Source organism: Anastrepha obliqua, chromosome 6, assembly GCF_027943255.1.
Source record: "Anastrepha obliqua isolate idAnaObli1 chromosome 6, idAnaObli1_1.0, whole genome shotgun sequence".
Lineage (NCBI taxonomy): Eukaryota > Metazoa > Arthropoda > Insecta > Diptera > Tephritidae > Anastrepha > Anastrepha obliqua.
Genome location: NC_072897.1, coordinates 34735068 through 34745427, shown reverse-complemented (window position 1 = coordinate 34745427; position 10360 = coordinate 34735068).

The window sequence follows — 10360 nt, the reverse complement described above, 5'->3', positions numbered from 1 at the left end:
GCACTGCGTATTTATCCTCCCCATGTGACTCGGCATCAATTCTCGGCGCCAATTTTTATTTTTTTTTAAATGTGTTTTTTTTAATGTAATCGTAAAAAATTTTTAATAAATTTTATGTATCCGCTTATCATTTCAAAAGTAACAAAATGGTAAAAAAATAAGCAGTCGAAGAAATAAATGCACCGCCTATTTTTCCTCGCCACATGTTAGACTCGATTTCAATTCCCAGTGCAAACCTTTTTTTATTAATTTTTTTTTTTTAAATTCGTTTTTTTTTTATGTAATTAAAAAAAATTATGTAATAAATTTTACGTATTCGCTTATTATTTCAAAAAAATACGAAAATAGTAAAAATTTAATTAGTTTAATGTATTTATCCTCCCCACGTGACTCGCCATCAATTCTCGGTGCAAATTTTTTTTTTTTCGTTTTTAAATTTTTTTTTTTTTAATGTAATCGTAAAAAAATTTTTAATAAATTTTATGTATCCGCTTATCATTTCAAAAGTAACAAAATGGTAAAAAAATAAGCAGTCGAAGAAATAAATGCACCGCCTATTTTTCCTCGCCACATGTTAGACTCGATTTCAATTCCCAGTGCAAACCTTTTTTTATTAATTTTTTTTTTTAAATTCGTTTTTTTTTTATGTAATTAAAAAAAATTATGTAATAAATTTTACGTATTCGCTTATTATTTCAAAAAAATACGAAAATAGTAAAAATTTAATTAGTTTAATGTATTTATCCTCCCCACGTGACTCGCCATCAATTCTCGGTGCAAATTTTTTTTTTTCGTTTTTAAATTTTTTTTTTAATGTAATCGTAAAAAAATTTTTAATAAATTTTATGTATCCGCTTATCATTTCAAAAGTAACAAAATGGTCAAAAAATAAGCAGTCAAAGAAATAAACACACCGCCTATTTTTCCTCGCCACATGTTAGACTCGAGTTCAATTCCCGGTGCAAACTTTTTTTTATAAATTTTATTTTTTAAAATCGTTTGTTTTTTTTAATGTAATTGAAAAAAAAAAAAAAATTATGTAATAAATTTTACGTATTCGCTTATTATTTCAAAAATACTAAAATAGTACAAATTTAATTGGTTTAATGTCGAGGTGAGAAATGTGTTGTGTGTTGAGGTGAAAGATGTGTGGTGTTTTTAATTTTTGTGTGGGCAAAAGTCAGTGAGGTGTCTATAAACTCGGTGTGCTAAATGACCTTATTACAAATCTTTCAGATCTCAATTGTACTAAAAAAAGCTTACAGTAACATTTGCACCTTCTCATTGCATTAACATTCTCTGATTAAACAGTGTGCAAACTTGAAATGTTTAGGTAAGTCATTTACAAAAATATTAAACAGCAATGGCCCGCAATGAGTTCCTTGCGGTATACCAGACCATGCATTGACTATGACTTTAGACACAATAGGGCCAGTTTTCACTAATAGTGTCCTACCTTTTAAGAAATCGACGAAGAAATTGAAGATATTTCTTCCATTCCAATTGTGCTCCAACTTATACAAAAGTATTGAGTGGTCAACCTTGTCAAAGGCTTTCGAAAAGTCTGTATAAATTGCGTTTAATTGGGAACAGTTTTTAAATGCACTTATTACAGGGTGGGCCATGTAAAATTTGCTTTTGAATCAGCTATAAAAAAAAAATCAATATTTTTTCAAACTTTTTTTTTTATTTTGAAGATTGAACATTGTCATTTATGAATGAAAAATAATATCGTTAAAATGACTTCACATTTTCGATTGTTTGGGCTCCAATTTCATGAATGGCAACTTCGATTTCGTGTTTTAAAGCATCATTCGTCTCTGGATGGTTCGCATAGCATTTGTCCTTAACGGCTCCCCACAAAACCTAGTCCAACGGGCTTAAATCACAGCTCCAAGGCGGCCAATTGATATCGGAATTTCGGCTGATTATTCGGTTTTCAAAAACGGTAGCCAAAAGTTCGAGTGTAACTTTTTCAGTGTGACAAGTTGCACCGTCCTGTTGAAACCAAATGTCGTCCATGTCATCCTCTTCAATTTTTGGAAACAAAAAATCGTTGAGCATGTCACGGTAACGCTCGCCATTTACTGTAACCGCGGAAGAAGAAGAAGACTCACCACTTTGGAAATAGGTCAATATTTCCCAATTTTGTTCAAGCGCATAGCGTCCCATTTCGTAAATGTCAAACCTTTAAGTAAATTATGAACACATTTGACATATCATTTGTGTTACCATTCTCAAAAAAATAGGTGGTTCAAAAAGCAAACGCTATATGGCCCACCCTGTATTTGATTTGTAGCTAAAACAAGATTTGAGCAGGTAGACCTGCCGGGGAAAAATCCATGTTAGCAATGTGATATAACCTGATTTATATTTTTTTTTTTTTTTATTGACAATTGTATTTATAGTTAACTATAAAATACAAAAAAAACTTATAGCTATGGCTACTGCGGCCTTAAGCTAATATACTGGGTGTGTATATATGTGTATGTAGGGTGTTAGCTAAATTTCATTTAAGATATTACAATATTTTAAATAGTGATTTATATTATATTATCAAATAGCTTCATTTTTATTATTTGATCGAATAACTTAGCAATAGTGCTCTCCTTGACAATAGGCACCTGATTTATAGACTGGTTCAATCCAGCAAAGTTTCCATGAATCGATAAAAGTTCAACTATTTAAACACATTTTGAATATCAAGAAAAGAAGACGAGCTAGTAAATCGGCGCAAGTTTTAAAAAGATGTGGTGAGAGTCCCTCACTATCTGACCTAGCGCTGGGCTTAAGTTTAGAAATCGCCAGAAGCACATCATCGTTACTAATCTCAAAGGAGCTGATAGTTTGCAAAGGTGAAGCCGGTAGGGTAGGAAATAACGTCGTGTTATATCTATCATACATTTTCTGAAAAAATTGAGCAAATAAGTCACATGAACTTTGGGAATTATCAGAAACCTTTCCATCATATTCTAAACTAGCAGGAAAACCGTAGTTTTTCTTTTGGTTTTAATGTAATACCAGAAACTCGATGGATTGGATTTTAGTCTCGTTTGAATAGAGAGCATATATTGCGTGAATAAAAAAATTTGAAAGGAGTTGAGCCCCTTCTTCAACTTAAGAAATTGTGCATAGTCGTCTTATGAATTACTGGTTTTAAACTTTTTAAAAGCTTTTGTTTTTACTGTTTTTTCAGTTCACTAACTTAGGATTAAACCATGGTGGTTTATTGCTGGTTGCTGGTTTTTTTAAGTTTTCGACATAAAATCACATAGGAACTAGCAGGATCACTTGCTGAATCCAAAAAGCTCCAATCGGTTTCATCAAAGAAACTCCCTTGCCCTTATAATCAACCTTTAAATAATTGTGTTCTGCCACGTCCACAGCTGTTTGAGTATCAAAATTATAAAATTTACAAGTATTACATAAAGCTTTGTGATACAAAGTATTCTTTGAAATTGGAGTGACACACTCCGCGCAAATAATCTTCAAGTCATTTGAAGCAAGCACAAGGTCTAAAACTTTACGGTTGTTGTTTAAAATGGAGTTACATTACATGAGAAAGTAAAGTACTTGTAACTAAAATATCGACATCCGATTTGATATTAATTGGTAGCAAACTCTTTCTATGGTAAGACCAAGTTATATTACTTAAATTAAAATCTCCGAAGTACATATATTCCTTCATCGTAGTTAGCGACATTCAAAATATTAATTAAATTATCTAAGTGTTTCTGATAAGTAACTATGTCATTATAATCAGGCATAACATGGCAGGCACAACATGAATATAATTGACTTATTATTAGAAAATTTTACACTGGCGCAGATTTGGTCGATTGTGCCTCCAAAACTTCCAATTCTACACCTTTACTGCATAAGTCCGCTCGAACCGCAAGTAGCACTCCACCAACTTTTTGAAGACCAGTAGCTTCCAGGTAGCGATCATTCCGGTATACGTGATAGTAACTATCAAAATATTCGGCTGAGCAGAAGTTGTAATTCAGCCACGTCTCAGTTATGGCAATAATGTCATACTCGTGTAAAGACGCATTACGATAAAATAGATTTAGTACGCATTCCACTCACATTTTGATAGTACAGCAAATAACTTGTTGATAATTCATGGGCAGGAGACAGAGCGTAAGGTACAGTTAATAAGTAGTCACTTTTTTGTTTACAAGCTCTTGAAAAAACTTGAAGGGGCGTACTTTTACGCCAGCTATCCAGTGCTCTGAATTTAGTAAGCTGTCATAATGATTGGAGGAGACCCCAAGATTAAAGTTGACTCGCTTTAGCGAATCAACAACCCTTCTTTACAAGGCTATAGCAAGATATCAGTTCCAAATTTATAGATGAATGCCTAGATACATAGGTGATAATATTATTTACTATTACAACAAAAAACACATGGCCGTCATACAAAATCCAAAGGACGAATCACCTGTTAGAATGTTTTCGACCAAACATCTCACGCATCACTGCAACCCTCACAGGTCATTGGAAAGTAGGGGAGCATGCAGCCAGACTCAATCTCCCCTTCAATCCCATCTGCAGAAGCTGTCAAGCGGAAGGGGCGAGGGAAAGTCTTTTCCACTATTTATTTCCGCTCCTTCGGTAGGCCTTTCCTACAGCAAATAAAGGAGATCTCAGACATCGAGATAAAGGATCTGCTGTTATACTTAGACCTCACTCAATGGATCTGACTTGAAAAAGACATCATCACACAAGACAGTGGTAGTAAAACGGTGCTGGTCGCTAATTAGGAGTATTTCAGTGGAAATATTCAACCACTTCAACAACAACAACCACAACAACATCCGGTAGAGAACAACTGCGTTCTTTTAGTAACATATTTCGGTTTGTGTGCGTATGTGTTTGGTTGTATCTACACAACGTTGCCATTGATATTTTTGCTTGCACACTTTTTCACATATCCGTGTTATCAGTTAAAATTTTTCATTCTTTAATAAACCAAAGATAAAAACCAACAGATGCAAATATAGAGTGGGCCATGTAAAATTTGCTTTTTGAATCGGCAATAATAAAAAAACTAATAAATATTTTTTCAAACTTTTTTTTATTTTGAAAATCGAACATTGTCATTTATGAATAAAAAATAACACCGTTCAAATGACTGCCACGACTGGCTTTACAGTAGGCCATTCGTAGGCCAAATTTCATGAATGGAAACTTCGATTTTGTGTTTTAAAGCATCAATCGTCTCTGGATGGTTCGCATAGCATTTGTCCTTAACGGCTCCCCACAAAAAATAGTCCAACGGGCTTAAATCACAGCTCCGAAGCAGCCAATTGATATCGGAATTCAAAAAGGGTAGCCAAAAGTTCGAGTGTAACTTTGGCAGTGTGACAAGTTGCACCGTCCTGTTGAAACCAAATGTCGTCCATGTCATCCTCTTCAATTTTTGGAAACAAAAACTCGTTGAGCATGTCACGGTAACGCTCGCCATTTACTGTAACCGCGGAAGAAGAAGAAGACTCACCACTTTGGAAATAGGTTTTCAATATTTCCCAATTTTGTTCAAGCGTATAGCGTCCCATTTCGTAAATATCAAACCTTTACCTTTAAAACACTTTTCTAATAGCGGTCGCCCCTCAGCAGGCAATGACAAACCTCCGAGTGTATTTCTGCCATGAAAAAGCTCCTCATACAATTATATAATGCAGAAATACATTATATTATTATGTATTATATTATATATATATATATTATATAATTAGCCCGTACACCCGTTTTGTGTGTTTGGCCGAGATCCTCCTCCTATTTGTGGTGTGCGTCTTGATGTTGTTCCACAAATGGAGGGATCTACGAGTACAGTCTCAAACCGACTCCGAACGGTATGAGGAGCTTTTACATGGTAGAAATACAATATATATATATTATGTTTATTGTTTCATTTATTCTTTCTTTTGTTTTTGTTAGGGAGTTTGGTAAAATGAATTTGTCAAAAATTTTAATTTTCGTATTAAAAAATTTTATATTATTTGGATTTCAGAATTATCAAACCTAATTATAAAGTTTCCTTTCTCCATTTTATTACAATTATGTGTTATCTTTGAATCAAAATTCTTAAATGTAAGTATTCCGCTGATGATTTCTTTTACTTCAGTTTCGTTGCAGTCTTGCATATCGCAGTATGCTTCTTCAAAATTGATAATACTTATTGAATAAGCATACGTCTGTTAATTTTACTAAGTTTCTTTCTAGGTTTCCCTTAACATAAGTGTAAAAAATGTTATTATTATAATCTACAAGTATTTAATATATGCTTAATTTAATAGATTTATTATTGATATTAGGCATTGGTAAAAATACAATTGTTGATAGGATTCTTTCTGAATATTGAGGTATTTGTAGAATTAAAATAATGTCGTTGTTTTGTAATGCGACGGCTACTTTAATGTTAGTGTTACTGTCGAAGTCGTGTATTAAATCTAATTCTGTTTTAGTAAGTATGTCGGAAGGGATTATTCCTAGTTTTAGACAATATTATTTGTTCAATATCGTCAATGTGGTCACATTAAAGGGATATATCGTTATTTATTTCATAAATATTTTCTAAAAATGTTATTTCGTCTTCTATTCTAGATAACTTATTTTGTAAGAAGTTTTTGAAGTTGTGCATGTAATTCCCTATTAGAATTTGCTTCTGATTTATGTAGGAAGGCCACACGTAAGGCAGACAAGAAGTGGACAGTATTACTGAATACTGTAAAATGCGACCCTACTGACTGGACGCACGGTCACCCTACCGAATAAGCTAAGCGTCTGACCGAAGAAAAACCGAAGACAGTTTGAATTCGAAGCCCGTACAGGCAACATCGCGAAACTTGAAAACCCGTACACACATATATATATATTTAGTAAATAACTTAAATAACTGTAAATAACTAAAATAACTGTAACATATATTACAGTTAAGAATGAACTCAAAAAAACTGTACATATATATAAAAATAAGAACAAACTTTAAAAACGTGTACGAGTGTCTTTTATTCCTACATTTATATTATATGATTGGTGACATTTTGTATTTGAGAGAAAATCATATTATTTAAGCTTGTGAGATGGTTAAAATTATTCGTTAAAATCTCTTCGTTCTTGTGTACAGGTGGTCGTTAGGAATACAGTTATCAGTACCCAGATAGTCGTCTGGAAGGGTTGTGTTAGTTAATTTTTACTTTGGGGTTATCTTTGTCTTTGTATTTTTTATTCTGTCTTATATGAAACTTATAATGTTTGTGCCGAGTTTTTGTATTCTCTAGGTGGTCTTCATCGATTTTTCTAGTATTTATTTTCCTATATTTTCTATGGTTTTTGCCTCCTCCCATTTCTTTAATAAAATTAGTTCCTTCTTCTATTTCTAAGTCAGATCTGTCTCTGTTTAAATGGATTTTTCCATCAACAAAGTCTATCGGTTTAATTTTCGTCACACTATGTATTGTATTACTATGAAAACCTATTATTCTTAGCATTTTCTCTTCTATGGTCTCGTTTATTGTCTCTTTTATTGTCTCTTAAAACCCTTATTTGTTCGTTAATTGTATTGTGAAGTCTTTCGACGTCGGCATTTGAAGTGTGGGTACTGTTTGAAGTATTGTGTATGTTGATATTTTCATCTGCAAGGAATTGTTGTATTGTGATAGCTTTGAATTCATTGTCTACAACTATCTTTTTTATTCTTCCGTATTTGTTTATGTAATGAAGTAGTTTTGTCTTAGATTGTGTCCAATTTCTACTATTCATTTTATAAGCTACCGCAAATTTTGTAAATAATAATAATAGTCGTAAAAAGTTCCTCTCCTAAATTGTAGAATACGTCTATAATTTCGCGGGGTCTGGAAGGGGTTTCGCTAACTTTATATGGTATCTTTGGTGCTTTTCTGTCATATTTTTCTAATGTGCATATTTCGAAATTGTTGATAAATTGGGTTATTCTTAATTTGAGTTGAGGGTTATAAAATTTGGGTTTTAGTTCTTCATAAGCTGCTTGAATGTCTCTATGATTCTTACACATGTGTTCTTTCTCAATTATTACACTTAATTCATTTTGATCTTCTATATCTTTTAATAAAGTAAAACATCTTATAATTCTAAACTTTCCTTCATCAGAGAATAATTCTTCGTAAGTGGTCTTAAAGGTGTTGTAAAATACTTCATCTATTAAAATTGCATTTAGTTGTGCAGGGTTAAAATGATTTTTAATTAAGGTAATGGCTGTATTTCTATCTAACTCTTTAATTTGTGTAACATTACTTTTGTTTTTAAAAATTAACTTGTTTTTCATTCTTACGGATACTGATTCAATTTTTCCTATAATAACCCAATTTTTAAATAGATTTAGTGCAGGCGTAGCCTCTTTAATTTTTTATTTACTTCAGTCTACAGAAATTGTTCTTACAGACTAATTCACTTAATTAAATATGGTAAGCAGATCAAGCTTAAATTTTACAATATTATCATTAAAGTTAATGATGTTACAATAACTGTTACACAATCGCGCAGATCGCACAAGAGGTTCATTAAATGCATAATTAGTGGTATTATTAGAAATGTGGAATAAGCGATTAATTCTTAGACTATAAAACCAAATATAACTTTGAAATTGACTTCATAATTCCTTCCATTTTAAACAACGCTATTTTTGTGAAAATCTTTTGTACATTTTCGATTTTCCTCGAATGAACCTCATAGTATGGGTTCCATTTTAATGAACAGTACTCAATGGGAGAGCGTACTAAGGCAACATAGAGAGATATCAACGTTTAAGGGTCTTTAAAATTATTGGATTTTTTTCTGATGAAACCAACCATTGCAAATGCTTTAGAAATCACATAATCAATATGTTTAGTGAATGCAAGTTTAGTATGAAAAATAATACCAAGATCTTTCATTTCCCACTTTCTACTTAGGATACAGTTATTTAACAGTTAACAGAAAAGTAATTTGGCTTCCTCGTATATGTTAAAATGAAACATTTATTGACACTCAGAAATAAATTCTTTGATAAGCACCAATTTTGAAAATCAACGAGATCCGATTGTAATTTTTGACTATCTTTTAAGTTATGCACCTCTTGGAGGAGTTTTATATCGCCCGCAAACATTAAACAGTGTGCAAACTTGAAATGTTTAGGTAAGTCATTTACAAAAATATTAAACAGCAATGGCCCGCAATGAGTTCCTTGCGGTATACCAGACCATGCATTGACTATGACTTTAGACACAATAGGGCCAGTTTTCACTAATAGTGTCCTACCTTTTAAGAAATCGACGAAGAAATTGAAGATATTTCTTCCATTCCAATTGTGCTCCAACTTATACAAAAGTATTGAGTAGTCAACCTTGTCAAAGGCTTTCGAAAAGTCTGTATAAATTGCGTTTAATTGGGAACAGTTTTTAAATGCACTTATTACAGGGTGGGCCATGTAAAATTTGCTTTTGAATCGGCTATAAAAAAAAATCAATATATTTTCAAACTTTTTTTTTATTTTGAAGATTGAACATTGTCATTTATGAATGAAAAATAATATCGTTAAAATGATTGCCACGACTGGCTTTACAGTAGGCCATTCGATCAACCCAATTTTTAATCACATTTTCGATTGTTTGGGCTCCAATTTCATGAATGGCAACTTCGATTTCGTGTTTTAAAGCATCAATCGTCTCTGGATGGTTCGCATAGCATTTGTCCTTAACGGCTCCCCACAAAAACTAGTCCAACGGGCTTAAATCACATCTCCGAGGCGGCCAATTGATATCGGAATTTCGGTTGATTATTCGGTTTTCAAAAACGGTAGCCAAAAGTTCGAGTGTAACTTTGGCAGTGTGACAAGTTGCACCGTCCTGTTGAAACCAAATGTCGTCCATGTCATCCTCTTCAATTTTTGGAAACAAAAACTCGTTGAGCATGTCACGGTAACGCTCGCCATTTACTGTAACCGCGGAAGAAGAAGAAGACTCACCACTTTGGAAATAGGTCAATATTTCCCAATTTTGTTCAAGCGCATAGCGTCCCATTTCGTAAATGTCAAACCTTTAAGTAAATTATGAACACATTTGACATATCATTTGTGTTACCATTCTCAAAAAAATAGGTGGTTCAAAAAGCAAACGCTATATGGCCCACCCTGTATTTGATTTGTAGCTAAAACAAGATTTGAGCAGGTAGACCTGCCGGGGAAAAATCCATGTTAGCAATGTGATATAACCTGATTTATATTATATTATCAAATAGCTTCATTTTTATTATTTGATCGAATAACTTAGCAATAGTGCTCTCCTTGACAATAGGCACCTGATTTATAGACTGGTTCAATCCAGCAAAGTTTCCATGAATC